Raw genomic sequence first — 23,376 nt, forward strand, 5'->3', positions numbered from 1 at the left:
AACTAATTAGTTATCTACACTACTAAAATATACCCTTTCAATTTGACTTCGAAATCTAGGAGCGATTCACTGTAAGTAACCTAGAAAGTTAAATGCTAAAAAAGTTTTTATACTGTTAAAATCTACAAGATTTTAGAATCTCTATGAACTACACTTAAAAATAAAAAATTTAATTAAAAATTTAAAACTTCTAAAGAATACAAGAGCATTAAAATTTCTCTATACTGTTAGTATTTTATAATTGTCTAGTGCATGATAATTGATAAGAGTGTTTTTGGTTCAACTGCATGCATGCTATTATTTTTTTACTATAAAAGTGGTTTGGATGTTGTCATTGTTTTGTGAGAGTGATTATAGATGTGGTTTAAATGCTGTGATTGGTCTTTGACATTGATAATAGTGGTTTGAATGAATGAACATTGATTTTTCAAAATTTATATAAATAAAAGTTTCATCACAATTTAGTAGCATCAATTATTTGAAACCTCCCTTTATTTCAGAAGGGACTAGTCCTTTCCCACTTTCTATATTTTAAAACAAATCACTAGACTATAATGCGAGTAAAAGCAGATAGAACTTAGCCTTCATGAAAGGATTTTGAAATAAAAGTTGAGAAAACATCATGAAATCCACTACCATAAACAAAGTACTATAGAGGGAACATCTATAATGTTCATATTACTTGGAACCTATGACACAGTACAAATATACTTGCTGATAAGGATGCTCTCCTTAGATACATAATATCATCAAATAGTTTCAAACATTGACCCTCTTCATATATAATGGGCAGCTGAATTTCCAATACTTTGAGAGAGTGTGTACTCTGAAGCAAGCTACTTATTACTTCAACCTCTGTATGGTCAAACCTAAGAATTTCAATACCTATTTTCTTGAGATTGATATGTGGTGTGGTGAGGCACGCAGGGGTATGATCTCTTGCCATATCTTGTATTGTATTGCTATGAATGATTAATATAACTAAGAGTTCCTTTCACATGTGAAGCAAATTCTACTAATGACATGTTTAGAAAAGAAACATTTCATATTTTACTTAAATAATTTCAAAATTCATGACATTAAACTACTAAATCTGACCTTTAAGTTTGTAAATACATGTGCACAGAAACCAACTATAGGGAGCGATTGAAGATTTGGAAGCCTATAAAGTAGTTTAAATAGAGGAACATCCATATCCAATTGCTTATCAAATATGCCAGAAATGTATATGATAATTGTCTCCAAGTACTGGAAGTTGCCCACAATATGAAGAAATCTACTCACTAAAACAATTCTTGGATTGCTTCCTTGTCCTTGTGAGCAATCCAATTTCAATTCCTTCAAAGTACCTCCATAGTGCATTTCAAGATGAAAGATGGCATAAGAAAGCTCATAGAACCTTATGCCATTCAAACTCAAATCCTCAATCATGTACCCACTCAAAATTTTGGGTTTAGGAAAGTCAATAGATAAAGAATCTACTCTTCATATATCTAAATGTTCAATACCAGTTGAAATGATTATGACATTACCTAACACAACATCTACTATTATTTCAAGTTTTTGCAGAAGGGGGCAAAGAAAAATCAAGGACGCTAAAGATTCATTTGTCAATAGAGCATGACTAAGGTAACAAGTAATAATGTGAGGAAATCCAACAAAACTAATTGGGAAACTAGTGAGATCATAGTTGCATAGATGAAGTGTTTCAAGACTTGTACATGAAAATAGAGGACGGGGTGGAGTTTCCTTTAAAGAAAATTTTTTGTGATCAAACATAGTGATGTGTTTGACATTACACCAAGATGCGTACCTTGTCCATTTACAAACATTATGACAAGAGAAGTGCTATCATTGGTTACAAATGAACCCAATGTCATGGAGGTGAAAGGCATCTAGATTGTGTGAATGCAGAAGTAAGATGTTGGAAATTATATTCTCAATGCTTAACAGGATTAGTGGGTCCAAATAACAATAATGAGACCCCAAAACAAGATGTGGAGAGAAAGTGAGTTCAGTCATCTAAGTGTAGAGAAATCTCCATCTCTTGGATAGAACGTGCATCAGTTTTCCAACTCCAACAAAATGCAAATGATCCTACACATGAGAAAAACAACAAACAGAAAATGTTTTTTTTTAACATGTAAGCCCCATGTTGGTCAAAATTTTGACAAACACATTTTGACCTACATGTGTTGGTTAAAATTTCAACCAATACAGGGCTTAGATGTAAAAAAAAAAGAAATTTTTGCCTTGTACATTCCAACCAACCTAAACTTTTTTAGTTGATGGTCAAAAATTTTGGTAGAGAAATGAGGTCGAATGTAGTAGTGGCAACAATCCATCCAAGAAGTTGTGGATGTTCAATCCTCCTTCCATTATAGGTCACCAGATATTATGAGTGACATCATCCATTTTATTGATTAGGTCATTAATCACAAGAGAACATTAGTCATTTCTCATTCACAATGTATGATAAAGAACTGCTCTAATACCACTATTAGGCCCAAAGATTTGGTCTAATGGAAAATTGTCAAAACATAATCAAAACTTTACTATGTTCTATTAGTAAGATTCATTACATAAATAAAGTAGTCATATAGTAGTTCAACTACTATACAATAACTACCAAAACTGAAATTTATAACCTAATTATAAAACCCTAATGATTAATACATTAACAAATATTAATAACAAACATTATCATGAGTGCATCACATAAGTACACAATCATCTCTCCTACAATATGAAAAACTCAACCATACAAGTACATCAAGAGTTCATTCTCAATAGTCTCCCCCTTTAGCATTGATGAAAAAATAAGATGAAAAACACCTAAGTACAATGAATACCAAAATATATTTCTTTCTCATCTTCCTTTACTCCCCCATGAATGTAAACGTACATCATTCTCAAACAAGTTGTGAATATTTTTTTAATGTTCTAATTAAAACCATGCAGTACATCTCCCCCATTGATCAACGTGCATGAAGAAGGTGTCAATCTACCCCATACATACACATCAATGCTACTCTCTCCCAAATAGTAAATAAATTTCTCATGTTCTATTTACATCTCTCCCTTTCTCATGTATTACTCCCATATCTCCCCCAAAAGAATGTTTTTCATGCATATCTCTTCCTAATTTACATCAATGACAAAGTTACCATTATATCAATTCAATCATTTCCAAAACAATTTTTAAAAGTCCACAAGTGTTCAAAGACATTGTTAAATACCTTTACTAAGAGTCCTTAATGACTCAACTCAAACATAGATAAGCTCCCATAAGAGAAGCATCAAGAATCTAGCCCAAACAAAAGAATAGTTCTCTAATTCATACTAGACTAATGCAATCTTTTTATCAACAATTATGAAGAAGGTTAGGGCATAACCCCAAGCATACCTCTCAAATACTAAAATATATCCTTAGCCAAAGTTTTTGTAACTATGTGTACTATCTACTCCTTTGTATTAACATATTCCAATCTTATCTCTTTCTATGCTACATTTTCTATCAAAAAGTGATACTTAATTGAAGTGTAGTTTGTCTTTTGTAGGGTAGGAAAATGGAAGCAATCCAACCACTACATTAATAAAGAGGGAAGACCAAGATCCACCCCTTGGATTAAGGTCTTGATCAATAAAAATAGAAGTATCAATGCAAATGCTAATACAAAAGAGATGAATAAATCATATGTATTTCCCTCCCACCTCCACCTTAAGAGAGTTTAAGAAAGAAGATATGCAATATAGAAAAGAGATATAAAGATATGATGAAATGATAGAGTATATAGAAATGAAGGACATAAAGATGAAATACCTTGTGAGATACAAACATGAAAAGGGGAATAAAATGACCTCCAAAAGGGCCCATTCACATAATTGGACTACAGAAAAAACCCAAAAATCATTTGGCAACCTATCAAGGGTGACCTGAATGATTGAGGGAGGAATGAAGCATCAGGGATGCAGTGTACCACTAATGAAAGGTCTAAGACACTAATTCTAATTTCATAGTTACAAAGAAAGCTAAAAAAGGTATCCATATTTGCAACCCATTCATTTATTCATGATCTGGAACCTTAGTCAAACCCCAGTATAGGAATTAACCTTGAATTGAATAAAGATAGAATTTTAGCAAGTAGTAGTGATAGATCTAACATAAAAATAATGTAAACCTGTGAATATGCTCTTGAGTTTAGAATGTAATCATCTATGTAGAAGCAATATCTTTGACTTGAATTCAAAACCCTAAAAAGGAATCAAAGTGACATCAAAACCTTCATGAATGAATGTGTTTGAAATCTACCTTAGGAATACATGTAGATGAATGTAGATTTTAAGAGGATGAATGTAAAAGATGCAAAAAAGGATCTTTAATGTATGAAGGGAGATCTTGAATGGTGGAATGATAGATCTTGCCTAAAATCCTTAAATATCTTGAATGCACGAATCTTTGATCTTCATTGGAGATATAGCTTGAATGGCTTGAATGCTTGAAAAACACTTGATAACTTGAGAGCTTAAGTTCTTGTTCTTGAGAGATGAGATTTTGGATGAAAAATAGAGAAAATGGAAGGGTTTATAAAGGGATCACAATAGATTACCCATTTAGGCTAACCTATCTAGAAGTTTGCACCCTAGCACTAATCAAACACAAGATCCAAGAAATGGACTGAAAAATATGGCCCAATCAACGATACACTATGGCCCTCATTAATAGGGGCACACTACATCCTTGATTACCAAGGTTCAAAATCTTTATATCCCTTTGTGATCCCAAAATAGGTCCTAGATCCCCAAAATTAGGCACATAGTTCAAGATATAGTCATTTCAATGTAGAGAGTAGGTTCCAAGTGGATATATGAAGAGAAGGGAGGACCTATGAGGATAGATCATACCTAGAGCTTAATACCACAAAAATAGAAGCTTTAAAGAGGATCTATTAGGTTTTACCCCAATTCTACCTAGGAGAAAGGACATAAAAGGGGAAGAAAGTTGGAAAGTTGCAAAGAGAATCCTGACATCACACTAAATGGGTGTTAAACCTTAATTAAATTGGAGTACCTTTAATTTAAGATGGTATATATTAACATAAATATGGATTCTTCAACATGTTAACTATACTTGTGTTATCACAATATATGATAACAGGCTTAGTAAACTTAGTTCCAATATCCTTCAAAATGGACTTCATCCAAATTATCTAATTACAAATATTTGTTTTGCTACATATTATACCTCTATTTTAGTCTATGAAATGCAATCATATTTTGTTCTCAGCCAAGAAACTAATCTTCCTCCCAAGAAGAATGCTTCACCACTGGTGCTTTTTTTACCATCCACACTTCCTACCCAATTAACATCACTATAAGTCCAAATTGTGAAATCAAGTGATCAAATATACAATAACCCATAATTTGAAGTTCCTTTTAAGTATTAAAAATTTTGTATACTACTGCAAGATGTTTATCTTTAGGATCTACTTGAAATCTCACCACAATTCTAACTGCATTAGCTATATCAGGTATAGTATGTGTCAAATACTATAATGCACCAATCATAGATCTATACTCTTTTTTTTTTTCCTAGGAGATGTTGGAAATTTAGCTAAGTTAGAAATTTTGATGTTTTCATTTATGGAAACATATTAGTCATATGAAGTAGGTAGAACATGGAGATGAAGATATGATAGATATGCTTAGAAATTTCTCTAAGTGTTGTGTAGTTTATCAGGTAGAAGAGATAAAGTTTTGATTTGAAAGCTTCATAGTCACATCATAGACAAATGCAAAGTTAGGTACATATATTTGAGACTATGATGATGACATATGTGAGTGTGCAGGACAATGCAAACTATACCTATAGAGTTATGATGAGTTTACCAATTATATTAGTATATAGACAAAAAAAAGCATGATGAGGGACAACGATAACTTTAAGAAACCCCTCCCAAAAAAATGCCTATAATGCTGGTGAATCCAACATTTTGTGGGCTTGAAAATTTTAATGTCGAGGGTGATTTTTTTGTTCCATGTAGGGAAATAAAATATCATATGTTGGCAATTTTTTTCTTTCCCTAAAAAAAATTATTTTAACTATGGCGAACTAAAGATTTTTCTTGTTGATAGATAAATAAATGATGGCTATTTTTTTCCTTCGAAAAAAAGAGATTATAATGTCAAAGGCGAATGATGTACTTTGTAGGAAAATGAATAATAATGGTCTTGGCTAATCTTTAGTTGTAAACTAAAAAATTTTCATCTAAAAGTGAATGTGCAAGTGTATTGGCTAGTGACTATTAATAACCAACTATACTAACTAGTGTACTTTCTATTATTCATAACATGAGTATCACCATTAGCTAGTGACCAACTATACTGACTACTGACTAGTGTATTGTCTATTATTAATAATGTCAGTGTCAATGGTCACCATTAGTAATTACCAACTTGGCTACCATCACTTTGGTATCATTAATATTTTAGCTTTATCAACCATTAATTAATTAGAGATAAATGACAGAAGATGTATTTCAAGGTCAGTTGCTTCAAAAGACCTGAAGCGGCATGAAAATCTCTATAATGGAGACACATGACATGTTTTGCACAAAAACCATTAATTGGAATGTACTGAACATCACATCAAGATTAAAATCATAAATTTGGTATTGATAGTTACAATTATTACATTGTATTTATAGTCACCTTAGCAGGCACTCTGACTATCTGACATTAAGGCGACTACATTTCCCACACTTCAAAATTATCAGGAATATGAAAAAAGGATTGAAATATTAAAAATGCTGAACAATTTAATGCAACTTCCATTAAAGAGTCTCTTCAATTCTCCTTTCATTACCATTTCTCAAATTTTCAAATCTCAATTCAGTTTGCAGAGTTTCTTAGTTTGCAGAGTTTCTTAGAATCTTAGGGTTGTAAATTGTAATCATCATGGATGCACCAATTTGGTTGAAATGCACCACAATGGGTCTGCAAAAGCCCTTTTTTGGCATGATACTTGAGGATGTCCTAGCCATGGTTTGCGAGGAAGATGTCACAGGTCCTTTTATCCACTCTACTTTTTTCGTGGTGTTAGGCCATGAATTCTTAAGAAATGAGAAGAGGTATCACTTGTCAACATAAATTACCTCTCGCTTCCTCACTAATGCAGAGTCTACAAGCTCAAATCACCAAAACCTTCTTCAATGCCTAGTAGCACCCAACCCACACAAGATGTCAATCCAAGTCACCAACCTCTTCCCAATGCTGACCTCTATCTTTCCAAGTGGACTCCACTTCTTCAAGGTCTTATCCTCTCCCTAGGGTTCACAAAAAACTTGGGTCTCAATAAGGCTTTAGGGACACTATCCCTCAACTAGGCCAAATAGGGAAAATTAGAGAAAATGCTTTTAAGGGTTCAAACAAAGACTTTTTTTTTCCTTCCTTGACCTAACCCACCAGGATTCATCCACTTTCAACATTCAAACACCACTAATAGACCAATTTCATTAATCTAGGCTTAAAAGTCCTAGTAGGTCTGTTTCTAGTTTTTTCATGGTTAACTCCCAAACCCTCCAAACAAAGTGGAAAAAAAAGTACATATTTGGACACCTTTTTCTGGGCTCTTGAAGATCCCAAAGTATTATGGGCTGATCCTACTCTAGCATACCCAAACCCCAACTAGGTTCACAGTCCTAATAGGACTAATTAGGTTGGCTTTCCAAAGCAAGGGTCAAGAGATGGGGTCATAGAATCAAAACAGCCACTTCAGAATCTTCTTCATTTCAAAAATTCATTCCACCCATCACTTGGGTCACAACAACAAGTTTGGGAGTTTTAGACCACTTTCTCTTCAAAACAGGGTTGAACACATGATAATGTTCAGCCTAGGGCATGCAAGAAAAAATAGTGGACCTAATTTTTTGCCCTTGAAACTCTTCCAAATGTAAGAACATATCCCTAACTTTCTTCCCACCGAAAATCATTGAGATCCCACCATTGGGTTGCAAATTAGAGGGCCATGAATGCAAACTAGTCAACTTACAGCCTTATCCAAGCAGCCTCTAGTGAAATAGCAATAACTTGCACAAATGAATAGATGAAAGCTTCAAACAAAATGAAAATTAAAGGTGATTCAAATACCTATCCAACCATATCACTTTTCCACATGTTATAATTAGTACATTTCCATACAACAGAAAACAAATCAAAAATGGTAGAAAAATCAAGTTTTATTACTTTAAAACACTTCAAATTCGTACTACCAACACCCCTTTAGGCCTATACAATAATATCATAATTATATGTCTTCATAAAAATAGTTATAACCACATTTCAAATGGTAATTATAAAATTTACAAGTTTTTGCAACAAAATTGCAAAGTTGTTAGCATTTTTGCAATTTTGCTTGACAACTTTTGCATTTTTTTGCAAATTTTGACATTTGACCTCTTAGACACTTGAAACTTAGCCTAATGATTCTAAGGACCTTTAGAATCAACTAAGAAACATTAAAATCTATTTTACCTTGAAAAATTGCCTATTTTTCACTTTTTGACCCCCGTGGTTCAATTTGGCACGTAGGTTTATAATGGCACCTAAAGTTCAATTGACCTTACATCTTGGTTCTTATTACATAATTTTTCAATATTGTTCCTAATTTACCACTAGGTTATCTATAAATTTTCCTTGGTGCCCTGTACCATACTCCTCAGGCGAAGAATACTCAAGTCTCTTGAGTTGGAAAATCTTGCACTTTGAGTCCCATCTTGATCAAATCAGTTTTAGTCAACCAAGAGGAATCCTCCACATGCTTACTCTTCAATTGACAAGGTACTTGTAATATGTCTTCCTCCTGGTCTCCTTCAACACTTTGGTGTCTAAGAGGCTTTCAACTTCTTGTGGTGGCTACTTGGGTAGTCCTGCAGGTACCTCCACTTCATCCACTTCATCCACTTCACCTATATCACAGTCAACATTTCCCTTATAGGGATACAAATCACAAACATTAAAAATATTAAACAAACCAATGTCAGTAGGGAGTTCTAATTTATATGCATTTGTGCAATATTTTTGCAAAATTTTGAAGGGTCCCATCTTCCTCATCATGAGCTTGGTATATCTTCCTTTAGGAAAACTTTCATCCTTAAGATGGACCATGACCATACATCCCTCTTTGAACTGCAGGTCCTTCTTATTTTATCTATCCTTTCTTTGTATCTTTCACTAGTCTTTTCCAAATTAGTTTTGACTTCTTGATGCAACTCCCTCATGACTGTAGCAAAATCCTCTACTTGTGCACTTCTCCTTACAACTTGACTAACATCTCTCAACTCCAATACACCACTAGGATGAGTTCCATAAAAAATTTGGAAAGGGCTGAAACCAGTGCTCCTATTGACTAAATCATTATAGGAAAACTCTTCCTGTGCCAAAACCACATACCAAGTAACACCATAGTCTTTGGTAAGACATCTTAATAGGTTCCCCAATGACCTATTTATGACCTCTATTTGGCCATCTAACTGTGGGTGGTATGCTAATGAATAAGCCAAATGTGTTCCTAACTTCCTCCATAAGGTTCTCCAAAAATGTCCTAAGAACTTAGGATCTCTATCAGACACTATGGATAATGGAAAACCATGTAACCTTACTACTTCCTTGAAAAATATCCTACAATATGTGAAGCATCATTGCTTGTTTTGCAAGGAAGGAAATGTGCCATTTTAGAGAACCTATCCACTACAACAAAAATACAATCATACCCCACTCTAGTCTTAAGCAGTCCAAAAACAAAATCCATGCTGATGGAATCCCATGGCTTGTTTGGAATGGGTAGTGGTGTATATAAACCTACATTAGATATTGTTCCCTTTTCTTTATGGCATACTATGCACCTCTCCACAAACTTTCTAACATTTGACTGCATTCTTGGCCAGTAATAAAACCTCTTTACTAGCTCCAAGGTCTTGTCTAGACAAAAATGTCCTCCAAGCCCCCCATTGTGCTTCTCCTTTATTATGTTCTCTCTTATGGACCCCTTTGGGATGCACAATTGGCTGACCTCAAATAGAAAACCTTCATACAATACAAAATCTACAAAATCAGTATGGTAACTACCTGTCATTTCCTTGCATACTTGAAATGCTTTACAGAAATCCTCATCTCTTTCATACATATCCTTAATAGCATTTATTCCAATTCTTTCTAACCTAGTCTCTTGAATGGTTAGATTCCTCCTACTAAGGGCATCTACTACTTTGTTAGAAACTCCCTTTTTGTGTTTGATAATGAAATTGTAGGCTTGGATGTACTCCACCCACTTGGCATGTCTATTGTTCAGTTTGTCCTATCTATTTAGAGAACTCAATGCATGGTTATCAGTATAAAGTACAAACTCTTTAGGCAACAAATAATGCCTCCACTTTCTTAAGGACTGAACCAATTCATACATTTCTAAATCATATGTTGAATATTTTTTTTTTTCCTCATTCAACTTTTCACTAAAGAAGGCCACTAGTTTACCTTCTTGACTTAGGACCCCTCCTATGGCTCTATTTCTTACATCACATTCAATGGTGAACACCTTATTAAAGCCAGGAAAAACAACGATAGGTGCCTCTACAACCTTCTTCCTCAAAAACTCAAATAATTGATTTTCTTCTCTAGTCTATGAAAACTTGCATTTTCTTCCACCCTTGATGGTATCAATTATAGGAGCACACACATTACTAAAATTGTTAATAAATTTTCTTTAAAAACTTGCTAAGCCATGAAAACTCTTTACGTCACTTGCATTCTTGGGAGTAGGCTAGTTAAGAATGGCTTCCACTTTTTTTGGATCCATCTTGAGATTGTCTTTTGAGATGACAAAGCCTAGGAACACCAACTCTTCTTTCATGAAGTCACATTTGTCCAAGTTGATCCTCAACACCTTCTCCTTGAGTTTCTTCAACACCATTTCCAAATTTGTGAGATGCTCCTCCTTAGAATGACTGAAAATCAATATATATGAAGATAAACAACAACAAAATGGTTAATGAAAGGCTTTAGGACCTCATTCATGAGTCTCATGAATGTACTTGGGGCATTTGAAAGGCCAAAAGGCATCACCATCTATTCATAAAGCCCTTCATTAGTTTTAAAGGATGTTTTCCATTCATCTCCTTCCCTTATTCTAATTTGATGGTATCCACTTTTCAAATCAATCTTGGAATAGAATTTTGCCCCTCCTAGGTGGTCCATCAAGTCTTCCATCCTAGGCATTGGAAACCTATACCTGATGGTTGTCTTGTTTATGGCTCTAGAATCTGTACATAACCTCCATGTACCCTCCTTCTTAGCTGCCAACAAAACAAGGACTACACAAGGGCTGAGGGTCCTTCTTATGAACCCTTTTGCAATCAATTCTTCAACTTGCTTTGCTAATTCTTTGTTTTTCTCTAGTATCAACCTATAGGCAAGTTTGTTAGCCAATGTAGAACCTAGTATAAAGTCAATACAATGACTTACCTCTCTAGATGGTGGCAAATTATCAGTAGTACAGTCTGAAATAACCTCCTTGTATTTGTCAAATAGCTTCCTTACTTCCTTGGGTTCCACGTTCCTTTCCTCTGATCTACCTTCCTTCTTTTTGTCTTCAAGTTTTGGCCTCACCTCAATGGCAAAGCATGGTGTATTCTTCACCTTGAGGGTCTTCAAAAACTCTTCTCCAACCATCATCACACTAGATGCATGTTGGGTCTCGTTTCCATCCTCTGGCAATGGTCTCATAGTGCACTCCTTCCCATTTTTGGTGAGGATATAGACATTACTCCTTCCATCATGCTTGGAATAGACATCATATTTCCATGGCTTGCCTAACAACAAATGACAAGCATCCATCTCTGCAACATCACAAACAATTTTGTCCTTGTACTCCCCAATTTGAAATTCAATATTAACTTGTTCATTAACTATAACTTGCTGCTCCTTATTTAACTATGAAACTTTATAAGGGTTAGGATGAGGTAATCTCTTCAATCCAAGCTTTTCTACCATCTCTACTGATGCTATGTTATCAGTTGAACCATAGTAAACAATTACCTTGCAAACTTTACCTTTTACCTTGCATAAAGTTTTGAATAAAGTCTTTCTTTGGGGAGGTTCCTACTTTCTTACTATTTTCAGTGAGGTCCTATTGAACATTAGAGATTCTCCTCTCTTTGGATTAGCATTCCCTCTTGTTCCTTGTTCACTTTGTTTATCATCCTCTTGTATCAAGTGAATTCATCTTTCTCCATCTTGACTATTCCTGCCCACTTTCTCTAGACATCTAGAAGACCTACGACCAGTCTGATTACAAGTAAAACATCTGCTAGTAAAGACCCCTAGAGTCCTCCCTCCAGATCTACCTCTTCCATTAGTCCTTCTTCCTCTAAATCCCCCTCAAGGATTTTCTTCTCCATCTAATTTTTCTTGACTGCTATTAGGGTCACCTTGAGATCTATTAGAAGAACCTCTATCCCCAAATCTTCCTCCACCTCTATTATTTCCTCCTTTCCCTCTACCATGGGAATCATTTTTCCTCTTGAGTTTCTCCTCAATTTTGAGAGCCATTTGATAACATTTGTGGAAACTTTTAGGATTGAACAAAACTAGTTCATCCTTGATGGAATACTTGAGTCCATTCAAGTATCTTGCCAACTTTTGTTTGTCATTCTCAAGAACTTGAGCCATTAGAGTGAGTTAATGAGACTCCTATGTATATGCCACCACATCCAAGTCCTTTTGCCTTAAACTTTGCAACTTTTGGTGCATTAGGACCTCATAGTCCTCTAGTATGAATTATTTCTTGACCTTTGATTTCATCCTTTTCCACGTGGCTATGGGCTCCTTCTCTTCCTCTATCCTCTCATTCTGAAGAAAATTCCACCAACTAAAGGCAGATCCTTTCATTTTGGACTTGGCCACCTTTACCCTTTGGCTTTTAGGAACATTATCACATTCAAAGTGATTGTCAAGTGCTTCAATCTAGTCCATGCATTCCTCTAGATTCAATTTACCACTGAACATAGGTAGGTGTGATCTTTGATCCTTCCTTCCTACCCTTTCTAGGGCCTCCAACATGGCTCTTTGATTTGCAAGCATCCTATCTCTCTCCTACCTTGGTTCTCTTTCATCATTTCCTTCTTCTTCTCCTTCAAAGTCCTCTATGACTCCTCTAGCCATCTTGCCCTTCAACTTTTCCAACTCTCTTTTCTTGCTTCTATTCTCCTCCCTTACTACTCCACTCCTGCCATTTTCTCCTTGACCAACTTGACCAACACCACATTAGTGATTCTAAGAGGTATCTCCCTCTCCCCATCCTCATTTTTAGAGATTTTTCTGCCTCAATAGGTTCTTAGTGGCTCTGATACCACTTGATGCAAAGTTTACACCTTCAAATCACCAAAACCTTCTTCAGTGCCTAGCATCACCCAACCCACACAAGATGCTAAGCCAAGTCATCAGCCTCTTCCCAATTTTGACTTGTATCTTTCCAAGTGGACTCCACTTCTTCAAGGTCTTACCCTCTCCCTAGGGTTCACAACAAACTTGGGTCTCAATAAGGCTTTAGGGACACTATCCCTGAACTAGGCCAAATAGGGAAAATTAGAGAAAAATATTTAAAGGGTTTAAAAAAAGACTTGTTTTGTCCTTCCTAAACCTAACCCACAAGGATTCATCCACTTTCAAGGTTCAAACATCACCAATAGACTAATTTTCCAAATCTAGGCCTAAAAGTCCTAGCAAGTATGTTTCTAGTTTTTTCATGGTTAACTCCCAAACCCTCCAAATAGAGTGGCAAAAAAAAAACATTTCTAGACACCCTTTTCTGGGCTCTTGAAGATTCCAAAGTCTTATGGGCTGATCCTACTCCAGCATACCTAAACCCCAACTAGGTTTATAGTCCTAATAGGCCTAATTAGGCTGGCTTTGCAAAGAAAGGGTCAAGAGATGGGTCATAGAATCAACACAACCACTTGGGGCTCTTCTTCACAATGAAAAAAAATCATTTCTACCCATCACCTAGGTCACACCAACATGTTTGGGAGTTTTAGACCACTTTCTCTTCAAAACAGGGCTAAACACATGGTGATGTTTAGCCTAGGGCCTACGAGAAAAAATAGTCGACCTACTTTTCTACCCTTGAAACTTTTCCAAATTTAAGAACATACCCATAAATTGCTTCCCACAAAAATCCATTGAGATCTTGCTGTTGGGTTGCAAGTTAGAGGGCCATGAATCCAAACTAGTCAACTTACTGCCTTATCCAAGCAACCTCCGGTAAAATAGCAATAACTTGCACAAATGAATAGATGAAAGCTTAAAACCAAATGAAAATGAAAAGTGATTCAGATACATATCTAATCATATCACTTTTTCACATCTTCTAATCAGTACACATTTGTACAACAGTGAAAAATAGCAAAAAAATCAAGTTTTATTGCTTCAAAACACTTCAAATCTATACAACCAACACCCCTTAGGCCTATACAGTCATCTCATACTTATATGCCTTCATCCAAATGGTTATAACCACATTTCAAATGGTGGTTATAACTTTTACAAGTTTTTGCAACAAAATTGCAAAGTTGTCAGCAGTTTTGCAATTATGCTTGACAACTTTTGCAATTTTTGACATTTCACCTCTTAGACACTTGAAACTTAACCTAATGATTCTAAGGAACTTTAGAATCAACTAAGAAATATGAAAATCCCTTTTACCTTGAAAAATCACCTATTTTGCAGTTTTTGATCCCCTTGGTTCAATTTGGCACTTAGGTTTATAATGGCACCTAAAGTCCAATTGACCTTACATCTTGGGTATTATTACATCATTTTTCAATATTGTTCCTAATTTACCACTAGGTTCTCTATCAATTTTCCTTGGTGCCCTGCACCACTCATGTCTCTTCTCGACCTTGGGGACAATCAAGTAGATATTTTGATGCTTCTGCGAAATATTTTTTAAGAAAATGTTTTTAGAAGACAAAGTGAAAATTCTTGTATTGGTGGAGAAGTTACCAGGTTCAGAATTGGCATCCCTTTTTCCTATGTAGCAGAGAAGTATTGGGAGAAAGCCTATGAATGCAAATTGACTCACCATCGAAAGTGGGCACGGCTCAGGAGGGATTTTCTGTGGAAGTGGTTGTTATTGGACTATGTCAGTGACCCCAACTTTACATGACTAAATGAGTTCATTGACATTATCATCTCCACGAGATTCCTCATGGAGGGGCTTGAAGACCTTTCTGATTGAAGACTTGAGGCCCTTAGCCTGTTGATGCTCCTTGTTCCTTGGTTCCCTGTTTCTTGTTTTCTTAACCTTTTCCCTTTGGGCAAAAAAATGTTTTTAAGATATTTGTTTTTCTCTGTAGTGTGCCTTTCCCTTTAATTTAAATTATGAAATAGTAAAATCAGGTTAATTTAATTAGCTATTTTGAATATCAATGCTATGAATCAGTAGTATGTACATTTTACAATCTCAAATATAATCAATGAAAATAATAGTTTTTCACTTCTCAAATTGTTGTTCTTGTTAGTCTATAATTCTATTTTTGGCTTCTTAGAATATCAATGCACTGTTCAAATGTTAGTCTATGACTCTGTTATAAAAAATTAATTGTTGTAAAGTTAGAAACAAAAAAAGGGTTTCAATAATCCCTTTATAGTTTCATATTTGATTAATGATTTATATTAAAAAATTATTCAATTGAAAATTATCCAATGAAAAATTATAATATTAATATACTAATATGTGTGTGTGTGTGTGTGTGTGTGTGTGTGTGTGTGTGTGTGTGTGTGTGTGTGTGTGTGTGTGTGTGTGTGTGTGTGTGTGTGTGTGTGTGTGTGTGTGTGTGTGTGTGTCCTTTAAATTTCAATACTTGCAAGTTAATAGTTAATAGTTAATAGTTATAATAATTTTAACTATTATTAATTTATTTTCAAATATTAAATTATTAAAAAATAATTTTTTAAAGTTTAACTTATGATACATTTAACATCATGATTCATTTCCTCAATCCTGATCAATGATCATGCAATTTAAATTGTATAAGGTAAGATAGATAAGATAAGATAAATTTATTAGTGCTCAATGGGAGACCAGTGAATAATATTGAAATTTGATTTGACAATAAAAATTTCAAATGAATATTTATATATAAATGTTCATATAAAATATTGAATATTATTTAATTTATTAATTACTTCATATATTCAAATGTACATTTATTGAAATATTATGATCATCATAATATTTTTAACTTTTTATCATATTTTGAATTAAATGAAAAATGCCACAGTTATTTAAATTTAAATTAAGTTATCACTTATCATTATCAAGTTGAAATAATTTAACAAATATTAATTATAAGCTAAATTAATTTTAATTAAATAAAAATGCTACGCTTATTAAATCAAGTTATCATTATCAAGTAATTGTCAATTATTGGTCGATGAATGATAATTGATTACAATTTACAAATAATAATTTTATATTTTCAAAAATTTCATGCTTCATTAATTTTACATGTTTAATTTTATTCTAATCCAAAATAGGGATTTTAAAAATTGTCAAGAAATTCAAACAATTTGTATGTTTTAACTAAATCATTTAGTTAAAATGTGTGCAATTGGTTACCGCACTTTGTGATTTAAGTTTTAATTTGAATTGTGCAATAATAATATAAATTATAAATTACATAATTAATATTAGTTATGCGAAAGGTTTAACGATTGATGAATTGATCTCAATCGTTCAATGAATGAGAGATCAATGATCGCGGCTCTATTTCAGGCCAAATTTTTAAAGAGTTATGTTAAATTCTATTTCTACCCAAAAAAAAGGACACGTGTACTCAAAGATTCTTTCTTATAATTATGTCCGAGTCTTGACAGTTGATTAAAAGAAAGATCGAGGACCCCAAATGAATTTTGTGTAACTTTTGGGAATGTTATCACTGTTGTCAAGAAACATCTGGAATTGTGACACATGTTCATGAGAACATTCCACTACCCAAAATTGGGACATGTGTAGTCCAAGATACTTTCTTATAGTTATGTTCATCATCTGATTCTTGATTGTTGATTAAAAGAAATATCGACGACCAGAGATGAATTTCATATCGATTTGGGGTATGTTTTCCCATATGCCTAGATTCATTTGGAATCGTGACACATGTCTAGTCATTGCAATGCTTGATTGAGTGTCATTACAAATTTTGGGAATTTGTTTTCACTATTGTCAAGAAACATCTAAAATCATGACACATGCCAAGGACACATGTTTGTGACAAGTGTCATGATTCCAGATGACTCTTGACAACAATGATAACATTACACAAATTTACCCAAAAATCATATCGATTATTAAGTTTTATTTTTATTATTTAATTTATTTAAAATATAAAAATTTTAAAATTCAAATGTGCATTGTATATTGTATATTAATGTAATTAATTATTACTTTTTATTATTATAATTATGTACATTATTGAGTCTTGATGTTATTTACATGTACATTGTACATAGTATCAGTAAAGTACTTTAAACCATTAATTACTTAAGATTTACATTTTAACTTTTAACCTTTTATGTTTTTAGAAAATTAAGTTCAGAGTTCTCGACAATCTAATACTATAGGGTTTTCAAATTTCAACTTTTCAAAGACTCTGACTGAATTCTATTTTCTATTTTGAAGAATGAAAATCTAAAACTTGAGTATCACAGGACAACACCAAATATCTGAGTATCTGCTATTGCTAGTATTATTGAATCTTGAATCTCAATTCTAGGTATTTAATTTAATTTTTTAAAATTTATAGTGCAATTGCAACAATAGAAATCTTGATTTTTACTATCTTAAGTTTATATATTACAGGTTTTTAAAATAGGGCTTAAAGAAGAATTTTGTGTAAACAGTAATAACCAGTAGTAGGCATGGTCAAAATAAAGTCAAAAACCTCTAGTACAAGTGCAAGCATAAAGGAAAAGAAATGCATTATAGATTTTAGGCAAGTGCTACAAACCCCAAGTTTCGTCAATGAATGTCATGATAATTTTTATCTTGTTATCCATGGAGATTTGGGAATCATGAGAACTAGGCATTCTTTTTTTAATAAGTGGAAAGATCCAAAAAATGGGAGAAATTATTTCAAATATAACAAAAGTAATGGCGCAAATAAAAATAAAATAGCTACTTTGGTTAGTGAATTAGCAAACCTCATAGTACTAGAAGTATTCCTTTACCCTAAAATTGTGATGCCATGCGCTCAGAATTATGATGAAAATAGAAAGATAGTTGTAAACCAAAACACTCAAGAGAAAATTTTATCCATAACTGAGAGTGATTTTTTCACTTTGTTAGACCTAGGGCTAGGGTTTAATTTAGAAAGCTTTAATGAGAACATTAACTTGGATAAACTAGCATAGGCTTATGGAAAACTAGATAGAGTTTATCAAGATTCATATATTAAGGGTTTATTAAACTCAGAGTCATCTAATGATCATACTAGTGTTCCTATTACATTGGACATAGACCATAAGCCTCCTTATCAATATGATATTTTTGTGCCATGGGTTCAAAATACTATTTCTTTTTTATCATTTTGTGTGGGATTGGATAGTAACAAGGAAGTGGGGGCAAGTGTTCTTGAAATAATTTATAATATCCATTTTCAGGGTTAGTCAGTTGAGAAGGTAGAAGTAAGATATAATTATGTTCAACACATTGTTGAATCTATGCAAGAACAATTACTAATGATTAAAAAGACTACAACTACAGGAAAAATGAAGAGATTTAGGTTCACAAGTTACTTGTGCTACCTTCTTTTAGCAAAGCATCACCTACTATTTGAGACTAAGAACAAAAAACTTGAAATTGAGCTCTATAAGTTTGATGAAAAAACTAAGAAAAAATCAGAGACTCTAAGTCTTGGATATGAGTGGACACATAAGATGAGGATGACTGCTAACAATAATAACTACAACCATTTTTTAGACTTCTTTTTGTAACCCATTTACAAGAAATTCATAGGCACTTCAATGCCTAGATTGCCTATGTCTTGTAAAGATTACATTCAACTAGGAAGTCAAATTCAATTGGTTGACTGGCTTTTCATGGAAGACTACATTGTGTTAAGGTTTTATGGTTTAGCAGTTGAACCGTGCAAACTTCCAATGCATGTTACAAAAAGGGTTTTGCACTAAAATATGTATGATAGATGGAGAGAATGGATGAACTTATTACTGGATAGTAAAAGAAAATGATATGTCCTTCCTTCCCTTTTGCAATTGGAGGCCTCACATTTGAGAGAAAGGCTTTCAAAGTGGCAAATGAATTGGTAAATTTTTTTGGCTTTGATTTTGTCAGTCACTAGAATTATGATTCAATAAACATAATAAAAAAAAGACTTATTTCTAATGGAAACTCTACAAGAAAATATCAACATTAGGAGATGTCATTGATAGAAAAGTTAAAAAACATGGATTTGTGGGATGAGGTTAAGAAAGAGATGGAGAAACATGCAACATAGAATAATATTTCAATGCAAGAATTGTCATCCCAAATTATGACATTGCACATATTAAAGTCACCCAAATCAAAGCCTCTAACATACTTAAATTTCTAGAAGAAAGCATCTCAACCTTCTAAGAGTTCTATGCAGAAAGCAATTAAAGAGGCATGCAAATTTGAATTATGGTCTCAAACCAAGATGACCAATTTTTGGAAAATGAGGAAAAATTTGGATGAACCAAAGACCTCAGCAGGTTTTTAGGAAATTGAGGAGGATGAACTTTCAAAAACTATTGGAATAAAGAGAATCCAACTATAGTATATGAATTTGGCACTTGTAATGATAATGATAGTCAAAGATAGAAGGACCTCGAGTCTGGTGGAGACATTCAAGGTACTTAGGATCCTGGGTCAACCAATAATATTGTTAATCATCAAATGAGTGATTCTATTAAACAAACATGTAAATAGTATAGATATATTCAATAAATCTATCTAAAGAAATGTCGATAGATATCCACTACAAAATAATTATAATTTAATTCACCACAATTAAAATTATTTATATTTCCTTTATCTGTATTTATTTAGTTTTTTACTAACTTAAGTTTTTTTATTTTACTTTCTTAAAAATGGATGATTTATATCTCCAAATATTATAATTTAAATAGATATTTTATGTGGTATTTATTAAATTGTTATTAAAACTATACTATATTTATAATAAGATTTAAACTTTTGACATGTGGATGGTTGTCAAATTTAACCTAAAACAATAAAAGTTAACATTAACATGCTTACACCATCTCACTCTCCCATTCTACCATTGTAGAATGCCTATCTACATTAACAAAGGGACAACTATGATACAAAAAATGGGTTATGCAGGTATAGGGGCCATTGGTGCAAGTGGTCAAGGGATTTGGAATCCAATTGCAATACCAAACCCACCCAAAAGTGGAAGTAAACTAGTCATTGGATTCTCCAATGTGATTGAAGATAATTCATCTAGAAGAAAGGGTAAAAAACATTATACTTTTGCTTCTAAAGTTCATCCCAAAAAAAATTTTGTTAAATCTTCAAATCCAATTGTGTTTGATCCCACTAGCACTGGCACTAACACTAGCATGCGTGAACCTTATGCAAAAAAGAAAAAAGTTATGAAAATTATGATGCAAGCAATGTAAGTGGTTACTTCACCAATGTATGCACTAGCAGCTTCTGTACAAAACCCTAAAAATAGTCCTAAAACACTAGGATTTGTGTTGGTGTAAATAAGTATTTACTTAATACACTTACTTAAGTTTACTTAGGTTTATGCATTATTTAATAATTTTGCATTATTTTATTTGTGAGACACTTAGGAGTTTGTGCACTCTTGTGAGATGTCATGATGACATCATAAGGGTCCGCACCTCTTTTAAGCACATGTTGTCTACAACACAGGAATCTTCTACACACATATGACACTTTATCATTCTTATCCATTCATCTAGAATGTTGGATAAGTTGCTTAGTTGTCTTATTCTTCTAGTTGTTTCTAAAGACATTCTAGGTGCTTCTTGAGAGGCCTTTATATACAGGCACTCCTAGTGTACTCTAAATCATGACATATTGAATACATTGTCGTTCTGATAATACTCTCTCTCTCTCTTTGGTCTACTATGTGCTTGTGTTTGAGTTCTTAGTTCCTGGATGAATTTTTCCCTTAGGCAAATTCTTACATGGTATCAGAGCATAGAGACTTTCTCATCACCTAGCCATTCAAGACCACACTTGCTTCAGCAACTTAGCTTGAATCTGGCTTACTGCAAAAATTGGGAGTGTCTAGAGCTAGATCTAACCTCGCCATTACGTCTGAAATGTTGACCCGGTGAAAATCGACTATAAACACGCCTATCTTGATCCAAAGTCGATCGTGAAGCAAATTTTTTTTGCAAATCAGAACCCGGAGGCCCTGATTTGCAGTATGGGTATGGTCATTTTTTGCAGATTTAATTGATTTATTTTAGATCTGCAATTTTATTATTTCTCTGCTATTTATTTTCTGTTACATTATTTGCAAAAATTTGGAGAAATTTTTTTACAAACCTGAGTAGTGACACCTTGGATCTGCCACTTGGAGGGTATTTTGTGTTCACATGTTGTACAATAGAGGTAGACTGTACAAATCCATAGAAATTCAGAGAAATTTTTTTATAGACCTGGGCAGTGACACCCCAGATTTGCCATTTGGAGAGTATTTTGTGTTCGCAGGCCATACAACAGAGGTAGACTGTATAAATTTGTGTACATATTGGGCAAATTGGTCCAGAGGCCATACTGCATAGAAATCTACAGTAGACTTTTATCATTTTTTGAATAGACAACTAGCCCAACCACATCGAGACACCATCGTAGACCAAACCCTCAACACTGGCGAGTCTAAGTCCACCGTACAGAGACGCCTCAAAATTCCTCCTGTGGGACATGCTTTGTTTCACAACTGCAACATCTTCCTTTTAACAAGTACTTTCAGTGCTCTCACAACTAATGTGGGACTAATTCCCACTAGCCAACACCACAAAAACTTTCTCGGCATCGGATATTCAAAGATTTTGGCAACGGTGGTTGATTTCCCGGTGAGGGTTTCACATTTTTCGGCAACGACAATGACCTCCTTTTTTGGCACTTTTTTAAAAATCTGTGACCTACAACACAATCTCTTGCCCATGGCCACATGCCCATTCACCATTAGCCCATGCAGTAGACAGTTCACTTTTTTGCCAGCGCAGTGAGACACCTAAGCTGCCTCCAGTGCCACGCAAGAGTACAAGTGGACAGTACATGTCACCTGCCAACTGCAAAGTGACACCTCACTACCCGACATTGCCACCTCATCCACATGGACAGCTAGACTTTTTTTGCCACATCATCATACAGTCCTGACATGTGACTATCCATACAGTATAGATAATCTAGTCAACTGACACATCATCTGGCGAATCGTCTTTTTTGCTGACATCATCATTTCTCGAGGTTAAAAGTGATGGTCATTTAACCATCAAAACTAGCTATTTTACAACTACAGTGATGGCCATTTGACCATCAAATTCAAACTTGCAATTTTTACTCCAGAGCCCTCTCCAGATTGCTTTTCAATTTGGCAGCCTGATTTTGCGAGCCCATATCTCAGACATCCAGACTCTAATTCAGGTGCAATTATTTTTGAAATTGGGTAGAATTTCCTAAATTTTCTAGCGGTGGTGGTTTTTTCTAGTTTTGGTGCATAGATTTTGCAAAAATTGCATTTTATGGTGACTGTACCTGCATAATCTTGTATTTTGCAACTTCAAAAGCTCCGTACAAGCAGATCTGGTTACGTTTTCAAGATTCATTTTTTTTGAAAGTGCATATTTTTTTGTCTACTTTCCAGATCTGAAGTTAGATTCTAGGGTTGTGTGGACCAATTTATCACTTTCAGAATTAGGCATTTTTTGGCATTGTAAGCTTCAATTCTTTTTTAGAATTGTTGTAAAACTAAGCTACAGTGCTTAAGCAATAGATTTTAGCCTCATAAGGTAGTTGTAAAAGAAAAATTAGAAAGTCCACTTTTTTGATTTTGACAAGTGGCCCATTGTAAATGCACTACGTATAAAGTGCGAACATCATCTTTTTTGGGGGGGTATTTTAATTGAGTGAAAAGGGGGGGGGGTGTACTATGTTTTTTGTGTCTCTCTATTGTACCTTTTTCATTTTTTTCATCATGGGTTTTAAATGTCCTCCTCTAACTTCACGCAACTATTCTACGTATAAAGATATTGTATGGAGTAGATTAATGAAAAAAGGAT

At 33.8% G+C, this 23,376-nt stretch overlaps 1 pseudogene; it reads right to left on the reverse strand.

The window, feature by feature from the left end:
- Positions 1–673: 673 nt before the first annotated feature.
- LOC149529581 (uncharacterized) lies at positions 674–22,714 on the reverse strand (annotated as a pseudogene).
- Between the last annotated feature and the right edge of the window lie 662 nt (positions 22,715–23,376).

The sequence above is a fragment of the Cupressus sempervirens genome, chromosome 11 (genome assembly GCF_028749045.1).
Source record: "Cupressus sempervirens isolate cs-2001-9-10 chromosome 11, ASM2874904v1, whole genome shotgun sequence".
Classification (NCBI taxonomy): domain Eukaryota; kingdom Viridiplantae; phylum Streptophyta; class Pinopsida; order Cupressales; family Cupressaceae; genus Cupressus; species Cupressus sempervirens.